This window comes from Plecotus auritus, assembly GCF_963455305.1.
Source record: "Plecotus auritus genome assembly, chromosome: 9".
Lineage (NCBI taxonomy): Eukaryota > Metazoa > Chordata > Mammalia > Chiroptera > Vespertilionidae > Plecotus > Plecotus auritus.
The window spans coordinates 90661717-90681183 of NC_137783.1; the positions used below are offsets into that span (position 1 = coordinate 90661717).

The 19467-nt window shown below is 41.1% G+C and overlaps 1 protein-coding gene across 1 annotated transcript in view; it reads left to right on the forward strand.

Annotated features, from left to right (window-relative positions):
• MAML2 (mastermind like transcriptional coactivator 2) overlaps positions 1-19467 on the forward strand; it is a gene marked incomplete at its 5' end in the record, with an annotated part of 367290 nt that overhangs the window by 84061 nt on the left and 263762 nt on the right. The window lies entirely within an intron of this gene.

The following is a 19467-nucleotide window of genomic DNA, read 5'->3' on the forward strand; positions in this document are numbered from 1 at the left end:
GATATTTACGGCAGCAACAGAGTCTAACAAATGTATTCCAGCCTGAAATGCTTTCGTGGTTTCAGATGTGTAAGACGGGTGACTTCCTATCTCCGTTGATCCAGCTCAAGAATTCACTTAGGGTGAGCAAGGCCTATATTTATTCACTCATTTAATAAATATGTATGCACTGCCTGCTATGTATAATTGGAAACACAGTTCTCAACCTCTTGAGCTTACCACGTGGCATGGGAGACAAGCAGGCAATAGTTATCTGTAATTAGGATAAGCGCTACAGAGGACCAGGTTTCTATGAGCACACCTATGGAGGGGACTGGCTTGGTCTGGCAGATGGGAAAAGATCAGGAAAGACTTCCCTGATGAGGTGATATTTAAGCTGAGATCTGGAGGATGAGTGGGGGGTTCCTCCAGGCACAGGAGGGAGTGAAAGCTTGGGGGCATGAAGAAATATGGCGGTTCTGAGGAACTTAGAGGCTGGTGTGGCCATAGCGAAGAGAGCAATAAGGAGAGTGCAGTGGGGAGGAATGGGATTCTCATCCTCACAGGCTCTGGAATCAGATTTCCTGAGTTTGAATCCTGGTCTCACAGCTGGATCAGTTAGGAATATTTTGGGTTTCAAATAATAGAAAGCCTGCCTTACTGAGATTCGCCTATAAAGTATAATATATTGTCCCCCAAAACAGAAAGGCTAAACATAGGCAGTCCAGGGTTGGTGCAGGGCTCGAGGAGTTCATCACAGGTCCAACCTTTCCATCTCCTGCTCTGCATTCCTAATCTGTTACTCTGCCATTTCTGAGTCTCCAAGTGGTCCCAGGCCTGATGCCCCATTGGAGGCAGGAGGAGTGGGTAGGATGTGCAGTCCCAGGTCCTTTAGTCAGGAGAGTTAACACCTCAGATGTCCTCTGGTGGGCCTTTCCCTACGTGTCATTGGCCAGAGCACACCCCAAATAGTAAGGAAAGCAGGGAAAGTGAGAATGAAGATTTTCCTGCTCTGACAATGGAGGCAGCCCACAGAGAGGGGATTGGGAATGTGTATTGATTTACTCAGTAAACAATGCCTGACAACCACTCTCTCAGGCTTTATGCTCTTCAGCAAGCAGTTCAACTTCTCCAGTTCCTCATCTGAAAAATGGGGACAGTGAGAGTCTCCACCTCAAAGTGTTGTTATGAGATCAATTGAAAGGATTTCTTGTGCCCTTAAATAATCATTCAGTCAATGTGAGCTCGGAGTAGGCTTGACAGGTATGCAGCAACCAAATCATGAAAGCCATATTGATCATTCTGTGATCATTAGCACAATGAGAAGGTATGAAAGGATTTTAAGCAGGGAGGCAGCATGATCATATTTGTGTTTTCTTTTTTCTTAAATATATTTTTATTGATTTTAGAGAGGAAAGGAGAGGGAGAGAGAGCAACATCAATGATTAGAGAGAATCATTGATTGGCTGCCTCCTGCACGCCCCCTACTGGGGATTGTGCCCGAAACCTGGACATGTGCCCTTGGGAGGGAATCAAACCCCAGGACCCTTCAGTCTGCAGGCCCATGCTCTATCCACTGAGCAAAACCAGCTAGGGCATATATTTGTGTTTTCAAAAGAGCCTTCAACTTATCCTCTCAAGATACAGTCCATTTTGTTGCATTGCAGATTTTCAGTACAATGCTTTGCTTACCTGTCTTTGTTCTCCGATAACCTTTCTTTTGATTCTTTTTTGACAGTCTAAGTTGTTTTGAGATGTGTGAAATTAGAATTAAATGCAGGTGTCTGAGTTCCTTTGATTTTTTTTTAAAAAAAACTTTTTAACTTGGGGCAATTTAATGCCAGAATATCAACATACTTTTATCAGGATTTTCAAATCCATGTGGCTGATAGTGCACCTCCAGGGTAGGAAGAAAATATCGCAAAGATTTTACTTGGCTTACTTGAACTACTGCCCTACTATGAGGGGCCACAGCAAGCTTGCATGTTTAAAAAAAAAAAAAAGGCTGCAGCATTCCTTTCACACTCCCACTCGCCCCTGAGGTTCCTCCACTTCCTTCCTATGGCTTTTTTTAGAAGCGAGTGTGTTTTTCTCACGTCCGGCAACAAAGGATGTTTTGTGCTGCTACTGAGGTTTATGTGTGTGACTTACTTTAGAACTCTTTCTAGAAAGTGTTATTACTATTTGCATAGATTTAATAGAACTTTATCTTGAGCAACAGTCTCACATGGCAATTTTTGTTTTTGTGTGTGGATTTGCCACTTTTTAACTTCAAGTGAATTTTCCCTGTGTGTTTTCAAATAATCTTAATAGGACCTATCACAATTCCTTTCAGAAGTCCCACATAAGTTTTTATCTTTAAAAAAAAAAGTTTAAATGAGTCTTTCAGTGCATTGAGTTTATCATCTCTTTACCAGAGGGGGCATGGAGACTATCCATACATTTTGTTGATTTTCAGAGAGAAAATTATGTGTCACAGTCACAACGTCCCATACTGGAGCTATTACATGCCTTGACATGAGGTGCTCCTATCTAATTGTAATTCTCTGAGCAATGAGACAAGGTGAAATAAACAGAACTCAGATGGCTAAGAATTATGCCATAAATCCTGTGAGAGAATTTACCTTCCCACTGTCAGACAATATAAATCATTAAAAACATATGCTGGAGTGGCCTTACCTTTTCTTGAAAAGGAATAGGGTTTGCATCTCAACCAACAGAAAGGTACTGAAGGAGCCTCTGAAGATTTGAGGCACTCATTGGTGGCCAGCCTCTGTCGGTGCACCGCCAGCAAAAAAATCCCAGCAACTGATATTATAAAGAGGCAGCACTCCCCAGAGGACAGAAGTAACAAGCGGATCTGCTTCGTAAACAAGATAGCACTGGAGATATTCTATCTGCTCTTAGTAAGTGACAAGCCCCACTGTCTAGAACGAGAATGAAGATGTCCACTCCATGTGGATTTTGATGTCTCTTCTGTTGGAGTTAAGGAAGGGGAGCTTGGATCCCAAGATCAATTTAATGTCTGAGTTCCTTGGCATTTGTCACATTAGATCAGCACATCTCTGGTGGCTTTCAGTAGTTACTCTAGCATTGATTCTTCTCTAGTAGGGTAAATCAAAGGAAGATTTAGCAAATCAAAGTCAGTTTTCCTAGGGCGTTTTCTCAGAAATAAAGGGAAGCTGTGGTGTTGATGGGGTTTTTTGCTCATCTTTACATTAGATGCAAAATCACTCTTTGTGTGGGTTTCTTTCCTATGATGAGTATCTGTTATAGGCAGAGCCTTTGGTATTTCTGCGCTTGTGGGGATTATGCAAAATAGTGTTAAGGAATAGCAGTAGAACTTTGAGGAACTAAATGTTTATTTAAAGAGACAAGATATCATAGTGGGAGTTGTGAGAGTGGGAGTGAGGTATTGTGAGAACCCAGACTTTCATTGTCAGTACTCAATAAATTTTGGTGGACTTCATTATCAATTGCATATGTCTGTGTCTGCATGTGCATGTGCATGTGCATGTGATGAGAGAGAGAGAGAGAGAGAGAGAGAGAGAGAGAGAGAGAGAGAGAAAGAGAAAGAGAGAGAGAGAAATACATATTCCCCAACAACATAAGAAACACAATTTTGTGGACAAAGTATATAGAAAAAAAAAAGGTTTTAACCAGGCCTTACATCTAGGAGAATTCTTGTATTGCTATCTGGTGTTTAATGGTTAGTTTTGTCCATATCTGTAGCCCTGTTTTTTTTCATTGCTGCTTCTGCAATGTTTTCAACTGTGGATGGAACCTCTAATACCTTACAAATCAAAGGGCTAATCACTGCTGATTGTTCCTATCGCCACAGAAGGCTAAAACGTACGTGGCTTTTGGACATAACTAGAAACCTAATTTATAAAAGTAATGCAGGCATTTTCAATCATAAATAATTTGTATTCCAAAAACTCAGTTATAAAGCAAAAATTTGGATCTCCTTATACACTTTCCCATAAAAATAACGTTATGAGAGATCATTAAAATATAGGCCTACCTATATAATTATCCCAGTATCCTGAAGAAAAAAAAAAGATAGTATGGACTACCAATTACCATGTATGAGTCATGGTATGTGTTCTGAATTTTAGCTAGAGAGATCAGAAACACATCCCCCACCACCCACTCCCCACACCCAGCCCCACCTATGAAAATCCTGCGGGTGAAGCAGATGAGAGGATTGCTTTCCACCTGTCCCCTACCACCTGTAGTTTACTAGAAAGGAGTTTTGAGGACATGGTTTTCACTGGGCAACGTCAACCTCAATTTTCTGAGCAAGTCATTGGCAGAAGAGAAAGAGGGGTAAGGTGAAAATAAACATCATTATGTTTATATAATTTTTAAAAACTACTTTGATGATAGTTATAGAAAATCGTTAAAACGTTTGGCATTTATCTCATTGTCTCCTACCCTTCCTCCACCCCACTCCACCACTCCACAAATCAACCAGGGTCATGGTCCTAGGGGATAATTCCAGTTGATTCTATTAGAGTTCTTCTGGCATGAACTCCTGGTACAAACTCGAGAAGGACTTCAGATGAAGACATCCCTCAAATCCCCCTTTTAAAAAGACAATGTTAAAAGAGTTTGTTATGTCGTTATCACCAAATGAGTCATCATTCGTTTCAAATTGAGTTAGATTTGCCACTCCCCAAAGCCTCCCTCACTGTTGAGTCTGTATGCAAAGGCAGACTGGCTAAGAAATCGGATAAATACTTTGCCATTTTAGATGTCCATTGCTTAATGCTTTACACAGAACAGAATGTGGCAGTAGCTTTCCTCATGATCCAAAGCTGGTAATGTGACATCAGTTTCTGCATTCATTCAACAAACAATTACTGAGCCTTTCCTGTGTGCTAAGTACGCTAATAGGAGCTAAGTGTACGTGTGCAGCAATGAAAAACAAATAATTTGCCTGGTGAGGATAGACAGATGATAAATAGACCAACAGATAGCAGTATAGTGTTTCATAACGTGATAAGTGCCAAGGATGAGATTAATCTCATATAGGATGGTCATGCAGGAGGTCAGGGAGGAGTGAGTCTTGCAATCATCTGGGAGAGTTCTCAGGCAGAGAGTTCAGCAAGTGCAAAGCCTCTGAGCCAGCTGCATCAGAGTAAGCTAAGGGAGATCGGTGGGAGGTGAGGTCAGGAACATAGCCAGGGGCTGCAGAGGGCTTTGTAGATTATTAGAAAAATTTGCTCCTATTCTAAGTAAGATAGGATGCTTTGAAAATAGAGCCAACAGGAGTGTCAATGCACTGGGTATAAAGTGTCAAAGAAAGAGCAGAACCAAGGATAAAAAAACATTGGTCTGTATAACTAGACTAGCCATTTACTGAGCTGAGGAGTATCATTGGAATATCATGGTTAGCAATGGGGAGGAACAAGTACAATTTTCATTTTGGACATGTTAAATTAGACATGCCTATTGGCAACAAGTGAAGATGTCAAGTGGGCAGAGGGATAGGCAGGCTGGAATTCATGTGTGCGGTCTGGCCCAAAAGTTTACATTTGGATATTTAAGGTCACAGAAAAGAAATATAAAGAAAAGAAGAGGTATTTGGACTGAGTGCTGAGATTCTCCCAATTCTTAGAGATCAGAGTGTCGAAGTAGAACCAGCAAAGGAGACAGAGGTGGACTGTCCAGTGAGGGAGAAGCCATAGAAGAAGATGGTAAAGGCAATTGCAGAAAAAAGTTAAGAAGGTGGAAGTGTTTGTCTGTGTCAAATGTTGCAAATAAATTAGGTAAGCTGAGGACTGATAGTTGATTACAAAGTTTGGTGAAGGCCATTGGCAACTTTCATTCACTGGTGTATGGTAAACTGGCTCTCTGAAAAAAAAACAACAAAACCCTGATTTGTTGTTTCTACCAATTTCCATGTTGTAAATGCTCCCATCACAGCCAATTTCAAGCTACAATTGCTTAAACAAGTAGCTTGCAAAATTCTTAACTATTAACAATTGGCTCCTGCTGGCTCCAGCACAGGCTTTTGACAGAAACTGTTTTGGTGGAAAGGGTGGGAATTGAAGTGAATTTATAAGAGATGAAATGGAGAAGAGTTGGAGACAGTAAGTGTAGATGATATTTTTGAGAAGGTATGATATAAAGAAAGGAGGTGATGACTGAATCAAGTGACGTGGTCAGCAATTGTTTTTCTTTGTTTAGTAGGAGATATTGCAGCATGTTTGCGTACAGATGAGAATGATCCAACTGGTAGCCACTTTAAAAAGGCAAAAAAAAAAACAGGTAAAATTAATTTTGATGATTTTATTTAACCCACTATATGCAAATTATCATTAACACGTGTACTGAATATAAAACAATTATTAATGAGCTATTTTACATTCACTTTTCATTCACAATTTTAATTCACTAAATTTTCACAGTGCGTTTTTCACAAAAAGCACATCTCAGATTGGACTAGCCGCGTGTGATCAGTAGCCACATGTACCTAGTGATGACCATATTGGAGAAGGCAGGTACACATAGCCGGCTAAGGGGGTAGATGTGTTTATGGGATGTTGTGGAAGTTCTATTCTGTTTTCTCAATGAGACAGGAAACAAGTTAATCTAGCAACTGGGAGTAAGAATTGGACAAAGTGCTGGAGGTTTGAGGAGAGAGAAAAAGGTATGAAATAGTCATGTAGGATGGAGCCAGACAAGGTACTAGAATTGGTGCAGCACTGATGGCCCACTTGAGATGAGTGGTCCAGGGTCTGGGTGAGGCTGGCAATCTCTCATGTGTGCTTCTCTTCAGCCACCTTATGCTCTGCAGAGGCAGGGGCAGGGACATCTATAGGGTGGACAAAGTTGGATTTAACCCGGGGGAAATTAATTTTCTGAAAGCAGATTTCAATCTACCAGTCCAATAAAAAATGCTACAATTTCTCCATAGGAATCTTGACCTTTTCCCTTTCTGATCTAGGCTTCGTGCATGTGGGTTGGGGTGGGAGTATGAGCTGTTTAGCAAGAGTGTGTGGGAAGAGCTTAAAAGCACAGTGACTTTTTTTCCAGCCACTGAACTCCTATCTCAGAATTCTCTTAGCAAGCTCTCCAAACTTTCTCGAGTCGCTTAACTGAGCTGTACGTGCCCCATCTCTTTCCTTAGAAGTCAGCAAACTGTTTACTAAGGTTTATTAGTATTGCATGGTCTGCATCTGATATGTACTTGTCAAAACTAAATGGGTGTGTTGAGCTGACTCTATATTTGTTGGAGGCTAGGAAGATGTTAATGAGGGCTCTCTGTTCCCTGTTTGTAACCTGAAGCTGCCAGTCAACAGAACAAATCAGAGGGTTTGCAGCAGCACACTGAGGTCCTTATGTAAGGAGGATCACACGCAATTTTTGTCTTTGCAGAATTCCTCTCTGTATAATTATTCTTTTGATCATGCTACACATGAAAAGAAAAGCAACTGGGGGGTATGAATCACGCTCTTGTTTCACTTGGAATGAACAATTGAGACAGGGTGAGGAGTCTGTGAGGACTGCTGGTCTAAGAGGAGGTGGCCATTCTTAATGGACAAACTTGGTGTATCTCCTTAATAGTGTCCTGGGAGCAGACCTCAAACTATACGTTAGTAACATCGATCAGCCACCATGGGTGACTACATTCCTGGGTGTGATGCTGCTGTAAGCGCAATCTGAACTTTCTCTGTTACACATGTGCGAACACTTCATTGTTGCTTACCAAATAAATTGGGTACATTTAACTCCATACGGACTTTTACTGAAATGCCACAGTAATTCTCTCTCTAGTTTTATATTAATCTGTATTGGGCCTTCGAGGGCTTTCAGAACTGTCAGTTTACAAGGGGAGTTGGTGGATGCATTCTGGAGGTAGCTATGTCTTCTATGATGCCTTCCTTGACACCCAAGGCAGAAACAAACACTTGGCCCCTTGTGCTTCCATCACATCTTGTACATATTTCAACTATGTCCCGGGACATAAAATCACTTTCAGAACGTCATGCTTTTGCATATGATGTCTCTTCTACCTTTCCCACCTGTAAACACCTCCTTATCCTTCAAAATCCAATAAATATTTATTGAATGGATGACTGAGATGCTTTGTAGGGAAGAGGCCTTCCCTGAATTGATCACTTTCCTCAGGAGTCCTTGCTTCACTTGGGTTATGCTTCATTTTGGGCATTTACCCAGTTCCTAAGATGTATTTACCTGTTGGTCTCTTTCATGAGTCTCTGACTTCTCCCAGCATAGGGACCATGTTTTATGTACTTTTGTGTCCCTAGTGCCTAGCAAAGTACCTAGCACCTGATAAACCTTCACATTTTTGTTGAATGTGAAATGCAAAGAATTAAACATGGTTGTGTGATTCTGATGAAATAGTTTAATTTGGGTCCCAATTTTATAACCCATGCAAGCTTGTATTGAAGTAAATCAACCAACTTGATGCATTTCAAATGAAACCTCAAAATGAGGATCTATTGGTTTTAACCCAAAGCAGAAGTTTATATAAAGGATGTAACCTTTTGCCCCATACACTCAGGAATTGAATTAAAAGGAAATCTAAAAACCCATTTATAGGTCATTTCAATTTGAGGCTTCTAGGTATGTAAGAAAGGTTTATTTAAGGTTTAATAACCAAGTTTCATGTGGGTTCTTGTTTGGGAAAGAGAACTTTCACATGGCATTAATATACCATAAATTGTGATTTACAAAAACATTCTCACATCCTGCCTAAGGCAAGATTTTAATTTGCCCAGTGAACTTTCCACTGGAAGAGAAAACGGTAAAACGGACAAGCGAATCTAGCTATGCACGTTTTGTTTTGGAAACTTGCTATTCCCAAATGCTCCCTGAACTTATTTTTGCGAATTCTTTGGAAAATTCAAGAAAAAAAAATTGGGCTTTTGAGAAATACATTGAATGTCATATTTTGTATGTCAAAGGAGTATTGGATTTCTTGTTGATAACAGTTTCATTGACTTTTTATTTATTTTTGTACTATTCAGTGTTTCTACAGTTCAGTATGTGTATGTTATTAATCTGACATGTGATATTTTAAGATAGCTCATGTGCCTTATGTTTCAATTGGGTAAAAATAGATGTGTGGTTTTTTAAAAGTTTTATGTACATCTATTTCATTTGCTCGACTATGTCTTCCAAATAATAGGCATGCATTTTATATTGGGTAGATGAATGGATGGATGGATGGATGAGTGGTTGGGTGGGTGGGTGGATGTTTGAATAGTGGGTATATGCTCCAAGTGTTGGGTACAAGTCACAGCTTTGCTACCTACCTATCCTCTGGCCTACAGAAAATTAATGATCTGAACCTCTATTTCTTCAAATGTGCATAATATAGTAAACTAAATAATACATGTAAAAAACGTTGCATCACAAGTGATGATGCATAGTGAGGGCTCAGAAATGTTAGCTGATGTTATTACTATTTTTAACATAACAATAAATGGCTTTAACCAAATCACCTTTTTTAAAAAAATTTATGGGTCAATAATAAAACATGTAGAAATTATGAATGTGTTGATTGTGGTACATTTGGGAATACCAGTAATTTTTTTAAATATATTTTATTGATTTTTTTTACAGAGAGGAAGGGAGAGGGATAGAAAGTTAGAAACATTGGGGGATAGAGAGTTAGAAACATTGATGAGAGAGAAAAATTGATCAGCTGCCTTCTGCACACTCCCTACTGGGGATGTGCCCCCAACCAAGGTACATGCCCTTGATTGGAATTGAACCTGTGACCCTTCAGTCCGCAGGCTGACACTCTATCCACTGAGCCAAACCAGTTAGGACACCATTTATTTTCTAATCATTCCAGTTCAAGATCTTCTATTCATAAGAAGAGTATAGTTAGTAACAGGGAGCTTCCTTTTCTACTTATAGAATTACAAGCAGAGCTTAGATATGAAAACATTCTTATTCTCCACCATGAGACAACAGCTGGTTGTGCTATGTACCATGTCTTATTAAAGCATCGCCGTTCTGTACAGTTTGAAATGTTTATAAATTCTAGGTAAGCGTTCCTAAAACAGATGGCCTTTCCCTCTAGGGTGACACAGGCTATCAAAAGGGGGAGACCATATTTTAAAAGATCTGAAATGGGGTTGAGATCATTAGGTAGTACAGCTTCCAGTTTTACTACTTTTTCTCCAGACATCTCTAGCGGGAAAGACAGAGTTTTAGGCAAAGGAATATGCCACAGAGGGGTTCCTCAGCGCAGAGGTAGGGAGGGCGAGTGGACTCAAGGACTTCGGTCCTGTTCACAGGATGGCTGTTTGCAAGGAACTTGCAGCTTTTCTGGTAGTAACTTGAACAGCTGGCCCTTCCTTCTGGGTAACAGCAGTGAAGCTGATGAGAAGAGGCTGTGGAGTCCTCAGGTGCCGGCTCCAGCGAGGCCTGAGCCACACGGACACGCGCAGATTGTTGGAACTTGAGCAATGCCTCCTGCTTCTTTCCGCCCATTTCTGTTTGTGCGGAGCTGGCCTTTCCTGGCAGGAAGCGCCTGCCATGTAAGGAGCGCGGGCTCTTCCCGCCAGCCGGCCCCCTCCCCGCAGGCTCCTTCCTCCTCATTGGCCTGCAGGCTGGCCCAGGCTTATCCCTGCGAAGGTTCGCATTTTAAAAATGTCTCCTTTTGTCAACTTGAGATTGTCCAGAATTTAAAAGCGGAAAGGAAGAGAGGAGTACAAGGAAGCTATTAAAGATATATTAAATAAACTCTACTGGGAGCAAGTGTGTGTTTAGGAGAGAATCTGTAACTTTTGCAAGGCAAGTTTGGGTATTGCTTATTATTTTAACAAAGAGGGTGTGGGGTGTGTGTGTGTGTGTGTGTGTGTGTGTGTGTGTGTGTGTGTGTGTGTGTTCTCCCTGAACTGGAGGAGCAGATGTTTAAAGGAGACAGGCAGGAAGCAGCTCTGACAAATGAAAGCATTTTTTGATTGAATTCATGAGCTAAAGTTTCCTGCCAGTAATTCATTCAACCCTAGGCTACATAAAAGAAAACCCCATGTAATTGAATTTTAATCGCCTCACTTTTTAACATACAACCAGAACAGGCAAGTGTAGCCGCCACAGGTAAAACTGAAATAGTGCTGTGAGCTGATCTTAGGTTATTATTTATTGGCAGTTTTAAACAGTTATGATACCCTTGCTTCAGACCACTCTGGCTTTATCTGGGCCTGTGTGCCAGAGGCTATTTCTTATTGTCTGTATAAGTTAAAATCCTTCCTCCAGACTTTTTCCCCTTTAAGCTGTTTTGTGAGCAGGTGCAGATGGCTTTCATGAACCGAGCCAATTGAAACGTTCTGTTTCAGCTCGCAGAAACCGGAGTTTTTTAAAAAATGTAACACTGCGTTTCGTGCTGCATCTATAATTCAGCTGGAAGAGGTCTCCCCTGTTTTATGATGAAATCTGCCACCTCTGTTTCTGTCTCTTAATGAATTCGCTTTGTTTACAGCCTTAAGGAACTCTTGTCACCAAAATCCCACCCTCAACACCCCTCCCGTATTTTCAGTCTGGTGATTTCACAACCAGGGCAATTGCAAAATAAGGGTAAAGGGGCATTTTTTTTTTTTAATCCCTGGAGATTTTTAAGAACTTTTTTTTTCCTTTCTTTTTTCTTCACAGTGTACTCAAGTAAACAGTTTCAGGAAGACTCAAAACATTGAGATCGTTGTACGTTTTCATAAAAATAATGGGAAATAAGTAACTTGGCTTAGCCACGCCTTAGAATTTTAAGCCAGGCTACAGAGTGGAGAGACCCTGCATGCTAATGACTTGGTTTGGTGCTTGCACTGTTGAGTCATTGAGCAAAACAAAGCGAAGAGTGAGCTGATTCCTCTGGCACACAGAAGGCTCTAGTGGCCGTGGTGGGAATGGGCTTCCGTTCTCCGCTCCAGCCACACTCACACAGGCACTCATGCAAGCCCATAAAGCAAGACGCCATAGCCAAAGGCCAGAATAGCAATAATGTGCAGTACCCAGAACTGAACAAGACCCAAATATTAATGTTGTAACTGAACCAACACATGTTCAAAATAGATGTACTAAACTAGTTCAAACCAGTATAATACTCAAGCCCTGGCCGGTTTGGCTCAGTGGATAGAGCGTCAGCCTGCAGACTGAAGGGTCCCAGATTCGATTCCAGTCAAGGGCATGTACTTTGGCTGCGGGCACATCCCCAGTAGGGGGTGTGCAGGAGGCAGCTGATCGATGTTTCTCTTTCATTGATGATTCTAACTCTCTATCCTTCTCCCTTCCTCTCTGTAAAAAAATCAATAAAATATATTTTTAAAAATACTCAAACATATTTTCTAAAATGATTGAACACAATAAAACAAGAACTTCAAAAAATTCCACAAACCTCACCTGAAACAAACCAAGAGCCCACTGGTTTGGATGTGTGCACTGGCACTGCCTCTAGGATCCCAGCAGGAAATGAAGGGTTAGGACACTGCCATAGGAGAGCAGTCATGAGTCTCCTGCATTGTTTCAGAAAGGTTATTCCAGTAAATATTGAAAAAAAAAACACACCTATATACTTATCTGCCCATAAGGATCACCTAGTAGAAAATAAAAGCCAGGCTCAGCCCATGTGGCTCAGTGGTTGAGCATCAATCTATGAACCAGGAGGTCACAGTTCAATTCCCAGTCAGGGCATATGTGTAGGTTGTGGGCTTGATCCCCACTGTGGGGCATGCAGGAGGCAGCCACTCAATGATTATCTCTCATCATTGATGTTTCTCTCTCTTGCTCTCGCTTCTGCTCTGAAATCAATTAAAAAAATACATATATATATATATATATGTATTTTTTTAATTGATATATATATATCAATTAAATTGGTATGTCCTCATTTCAGAGTTTCAGAGTTATTCCTCTACTAAAGCAAGAAATCTTTCATGTTGGAAAGACCATGTTGATAGTATTATTGTGAGGCAAAACTAGTGAAAATACCGTGAGTTAGTGGAGACATTTGTAAATTACACACTGTAATAAAAGGTCTACCTCATATCAACTTTGGTCTTGGTCATAAAATGATTCCAGAATTTTCTGACCCCACTGCAGTCAGTGTTTACCTTCATATTCTGAAAAGCAGTTGCAGAAATGTTTCAACATATTGAGTCTACTGGAGTTTCTAGTTCACAACCTAGGGAGACACTGTTTGATCCAGGCTGCCTACGTACCCTACGTGAATTATATTATGTGTTAGAGTGCTATTTTGGGAGAATTAGACATCTTAATTATAACTTTTTTTTTAGTTTGCATGTATTGTGTATATATAGTGTATGCCTTTGACATGAAATTTATAGTTATTCTGCACTTCAGTGAGAAGACTTTTCATTTTTATATAATATAACAGCACCTTTCCCTGGCAGCTTTCATTCGGTAGGAAGACTCATTTGTACATGAGAGCATTATTGGGAACAGTGGGTTTTGCCAAAATTGTAATGTTGTAATTGCATTTAAAATTGAGCTGTGCCAAAGCATTGCAATAATAATAATAAATTCACTAAATATATAACACTGACACAGACGGTTCTTCAGCTTTTCTTAATACTGTGAAAAACAAACCAAATTTTCTATTTTTGTCTGTGAGGAAAACCTCGGGAAAGAATAATCACAGTATAAAACTGAGTGGCTAATAGTTTTCAACTGGTTTCTTTTAATGGTGATTTAGTGCTCAAAGGCACAGACCCTTAGCTCTTATTTAGCTTTTGTCTTTAACGTGATTATAAATCAAAGTGCTATGTAGCAAAAAGAAAAAAGTTATTGGTTAACTAGAGGCCCGATGCACGAAATTTGTGCACGGGGCGGGGGGGGGGGTTGGTGTCCCTCAGCCCAGCCTGCACCCTCTCCAATCTGGGACCCCTCGAGGGATGTCCAACTGCCTGTTTAGGCCCGATCCTACTGGACTGCTGGCTCCCAAGTGCACGCCTGCCTGCTTTCCTGATTGCCCCTAACTGCTTCTGCCTGCCAGGCTGATCATCCCCTAACCACTCCCCTGCCAGCCTGATTGATGCCTAACTGCTCCCCTGCCAGCCTGATTGCCCCTAACTGCCCTTCCCTGCAGGCCCAGTCGCCCCCCCCCAACTTCCCTTCCCTGCCAGCCTGGTCACCCCTAACTGCCCTCCCCTGCAGGCTTGATCACCCCCAACTGCCCTCCCTTGCAGGCCTGGTCCCTCCCAACTACCATCTCCTGCTGGCCTGGTCCCTCCCAACTGCCCTCCCCTGCTGGCCATCTTGTGGTGGCCATCTTGTGTCCACATGGGGGCAGCCATCTTGTGTATTGCAGTGATGGTCAATTTGCATATTACTCTTTTATTAGATAGTATAGAGGCCTGGTGCACTGGTGGGGGCCAGCTGGTTTGCCCTGAAGGGTGTCCTGGATCAGAGTGGGGGTTCCTGGGGCGTGGGGCAGCCTGGGCGAGGGGCCTGTGGTGGTTTGCAGGCCAACCACACCCCCCAGTGACCCAAGCGGAGGCCCTGGTATCTGGGATTTATTTATCTTCTATAATTGAAACTTTGTAGCCTTGAGCAGAGGCCAGGGCTGCAGGAGCTTGGCTTCCTCCATCGCCGGGGGCAACTCAAGCCTCCTGCTCTCTCCAGCTCCGTGGCTGCTGACATTTTTGTTGGGATTTATTTATCTTCTATAATTGAAACTTTGTAGCCTTGAGTGGAGGCCAGGGCTGCGGGAGCTTGCCTTCCTCCATTGCCAGAGAAACCCAAGCCTCCTATTCGCTCCATGGCCACAGCTATCTTGGTTGGGTTAATTTGCATACTCACTCCTGATTGGCTTGTGGGCGTGGCTTGTGGGTGTAGCAGATGTATGGTCAATTTGCATATTACTCTTTTATTAGGATATTTCCTCATAGACTGTCCAATGATGCCTAGGAAGCCAAAATAACAAGTGACACTCCCTTAATTCAATTGATCACCCCATCACTTTGTTCAGAATCAATAGTTTTCCTCTTTTACCAATGAGAAAACTGTATCTCAGAAATGGTAAGAGGACATGAGCAGGCCATCCCTGCTGAGGCAGTGGGGAGGGGAGGGGGGTCGGTGAATGAGGAATACTGATATTTGGGAACTTACTTCTATGCCTCTAACATTAATCACCACTCTGCTCCATGACATGATCACCATTCTGCTCTAAGACATAGTTGTCATTATTTTGTTTTTGATGCTGAAACACAGACTCTAGGTAGAAACTCTAAGTAGACAGTTTATAAATGGTAGCCCTCAAATTTGATACTAGGGTTTGTGACTTTGTGTTTTTTTTCCTGATTCCCCTGTCCCTTGCATTCAAAAATAAAGGAGCCCTGGCTGATGTGCCTCAGTTGTTTGGGTGTCATCCAGTGCACCAAAAGGTTGCTGGTTTGATTCCTGGTCAGGGTTTCGAGCTCCATCCCAGGTAATGGCGTGCAAGAGGCAGTCAATCAATGTTTCACTCTTTCATCCATGTTTCCCTCTCTCTCCCTCTCCCTGCATCTATCTCTCTAAAAATCAATAAAAATTTTTTAAAAAGTAAAGGAAACTAAAGGTATATCGATTCCTACTTAATAATATATCAACTCTTAACCATGAAAATGTATAATCACATTACATCTGGCCTCAATTTTTAGGAAAACCAAAACTCTGAAAGTTCTTGCTTTGTCCCAGGAATCTGCCCTTACTCCGAATTTGGCCAAAACGTCCAAGGTCTTTGTACTACTGTCCAAGGAGAACAACCTCAGAGAGATGATAGCGCTGACAGCGATGTACTCCAACAGGACAGCAGTACAACAGCTATTCTCACTTCCATCTCTTCCACTGCCATTACCCAAATAGGGTTTATTTTTCACAGTATTTTAAAAAGCTGAGGAACTTCCATTTCTTCCACTGTCATGAGGGGAAGGAAGAAAATTCACCACAGGGGGCTGCAGCCTAGAGCCTTCCCTATCTCCTCCCAATGTATGAAAGCATCCAAACCTAACACTGTCTGCCAGCCATTTAGAGAATAGCATAGTATTCACTTTCTAGTAGTCAGAAGGATTGGGCCATAACATATCAATGTGTTCAAGTGTGGGAGCTTGAGTATATAATAAGTCAGTTCTGACAGTCTTAAAAGTATTAGTGTGATTTACATCTTTTGCTGCAATTTAATTGTGTCAACCTGTCTTCCTCCTGGCTGGCCAGTTTGGGCCTTTTAGGTCTAGTTCTGGTGTCACATGCTGTTTCTGACTTGGACTTTGGCCAAAATGCCTCTTCATTCTCTGTTTTCTCCACAGTCTCCTGAAGCCCCAAGTTGCTGCATACTTCTTTGGGCAATGATCCTTCAAACATTTCTATTAAATTATTTACACTTAGTTCTGTTTCTCCAAGAAGTTCCCATCAACTATATTCCCCTGGTGACTCAATAATTTTCTACCCCATTTTGTGAACAGATTCTTTATCTGAGTGGCTCTATTTATACCAGACATTTGAATAAGTTACATTTCTTGACTTTACTCTTCTAGTAATTTCTAGCTCATTAAAACATTAGCAGACAAATACTGTATGATCTCACTTATATATGAAATCTGAAAAACCAAATTCATAGAAACAGAATAGATTGGTGGTTGCTAGGGGCTGGGGAGGTAAGGGACATGAGTGATGATGGTCAAAAAGTATAAAACTCCAGTTTAAGTCCTCAGTTAACATCATCTATAGGTTCTTAGAAACTGTGACTTTAAGCAAAACAACATATAATGAAACCAATTTTACCATAGGCTAATTGATATAAACAAGACTTGAGTTCTGATGGCATATTTCTGGTCACAGAAATATCAAACTTCTAAAGAAAGACTCCAAACACTTCTAATATTAAACATTGATATAAATGTGAGCTCCACATACATTTGAGAAAGATTAATAAAAACAAGTAAAACAATAATTTTCCAACCTGCTTATTCCAGTTCAGGGTCCTGGTGGCTCAAGGTACAAGGTGGGCCCAACCCTGAAAGGATACCTTCCATCAAAGGGCCACTCCCCATCCCACCCACAATCAATCAGCCTGGGGCAATTTGAACACCCCAGTTCATGTCACCTGCACATCTTTGGAATGTGGGAGGAAACCCATATCCCTGAAGAAAACCCACAAAGACATGGTGAGAAGTGGAAACTCCGCACAGAGACCCTGGTCGATTTTTTTTTTTTCAAATCAATGTCATAATGAAACAATGTTGAATTAAAGGATGTTATTTGAGGACCTGCTGTATATCAAATCATCACGTTGTATACCTTAGGCACACACAATATCATATGTCCATTAGATCTCAATAAAGCTGGTAAAAGGCATTAATGCGCTAATATCATAACTAAAAGGGAAGTTTTGTCTGTAGCAATAATAGCTACAATGACACCCAACACTGGAAAGAAGTTATTGATCTAGGAGCTGAACCTAAACTTCCTTATGAGAGCGTTTGGAACAGTGACAACCACAGCAGTCGTGGGAATGCCCCAAGGAGACAGCAAGGCGTGGACTCACAACAGAGATTTCATTGGAAATCGGGTTCTTTTTCTCTGGTCTCCCAAATTATTTCCAGAGGTTAACCACTTACAGAAATAATAAATCTTCTCTCACTTGGAAGTCAAGAATGTGTTATTTGACTTGAAACATAACACAAATATTCATTGGCGTCGTTTTGTTTTGTGTCTGGTGAGCTTAATATTGTTGCTCTCCTTTCTACAGACCTGTCACTGGTTTCATATGGGAGGTGTCCTAGCATGAAATTCCTAAATCAAACTTTATAATAGTGTCAATAGCAGTTTTATTGTCTCTTACATATTAATGAAACCCACAGCTAAACAACTAAAGCCCTGTACTAATTGCTTGTCCTCAGAGCTGAGTGCTTCAGGTCTAATTCTCTTTAGAACACAGCTGGCATGGAGTGTTCAAAAGCTCCTTGGGTTACTTTAACCACTTAAGTACTACACTGGTGGCATGGAAAGCATTAGGCTGTGTCCGTACCAGCAGTACAAAGCAGAATATTGAGCAATTCTCTGAACTTTATCAATGTAGTAAGTCAATTTGGTCCATGTTTCTAGTTAAAAAACAGATGTTTGAGTTGTCAGGATGCGTTCAAACAAAGTGTTTGTTGAAATAAACATTGGCTTAGCAGATTCCTTTCCTTGTAGAAGCATTCTAAACAACGAGCAAGGTGTAAAATTTGGAAATCTGTGAGCCTTGAAAAAAGTAGGCATGCTGTAAAAGATTATGTAGTTTTCCAAATGGGTTATATGCACAGCCAAACTCAGTCCATGATTACTATATTAATGAATGAAGGAATGAATTGCTTAATTCTGTAACCATTTTGGCCTCTACTGGATGGAATAGATAACTTTTATATTCTTACTACATGTGACTTCTGTAGATGCCTTTCCTTGTTTACTTAGCTTTTACATATTTATGTATTTAACCCTGCAAGTAATGACCAAAGTAATCCCTTCCATTTGGGCCTGGGAGTCCATATATATTTATTTAAATTATCCCATTTGGAGGTTTCACCTTTTTGCTGTTGCTGATATACAAGTTTGATCTGTAGTCACCCACCACAGAACTAGCAAGATAGGTAACCTTTCAAGCAATGTGAAAACTGCTATTGATTGAAAAAAGCGTAAGTATTCATGTATGCTTCCTATGTGCCTAACAGTTTGCTAGATATTATGGAAAACAGCTTCACCCATGGGGAGCTGACAATCTAATTGGAGGGGGAAAAAATCCAACTCACATGAAACAATTAGAAGAAATGAAATGTATTATGTGGTACAGGTTATTAGAGCCCAGGATAATAAGGTGTTAATTGCATGGGATAGTCAGTAAATCTCAAAGGAGTTAAGAAAGCTAGGGATCAACATGGGCTGAGGTCATCCAGGAAGACTTTCAAAACAAACCCGCAATCTTTATAAGCCCCTTCTGTGTTCAAAGCATCGCGAGGGCCAGCGAGAAGTGTGATCACAGAGATGGGACTTAGGCTGGATCTGTGAGGATGGGAAGAGTACTGACTGGCCAAGAAGAGAAGGTAAAATACTATAAAATACAGAACTCGGGAGAGGGGAGGGGGCGAGGAAAGCCATAGCTATGCTAATCTGCTTTAACAATTCAGCTCTTCCTTTGAAACTCCTTACACCTATGCAGGTATGCCAGCTTAGATTTTTTTTTAACCCACTTTGGCTCATGCTTGGTCTGCAGAATATTTGCATCCAGTTCAGAGGTTCCTCTGTAAGAGAAAAAAGGCAGATCGTGCTGTTCTTGGGGATGTTGGAAGGTGATCTAACAGAAATGATAGACAGGGTGCTCTAATGTCCTTTTCTTGCAAAGAAAGGCACTCTGGAAAACAAAGGTGCCGGCCCAACGATATAAATGCAGAGGACTCGGCCTGCCATAGAGGATGCTTCTGAGGAGACAGTAACCAAGCTCTAGGGCTCTTTGCAGGGTTGGTTCTCTTTGCGTTT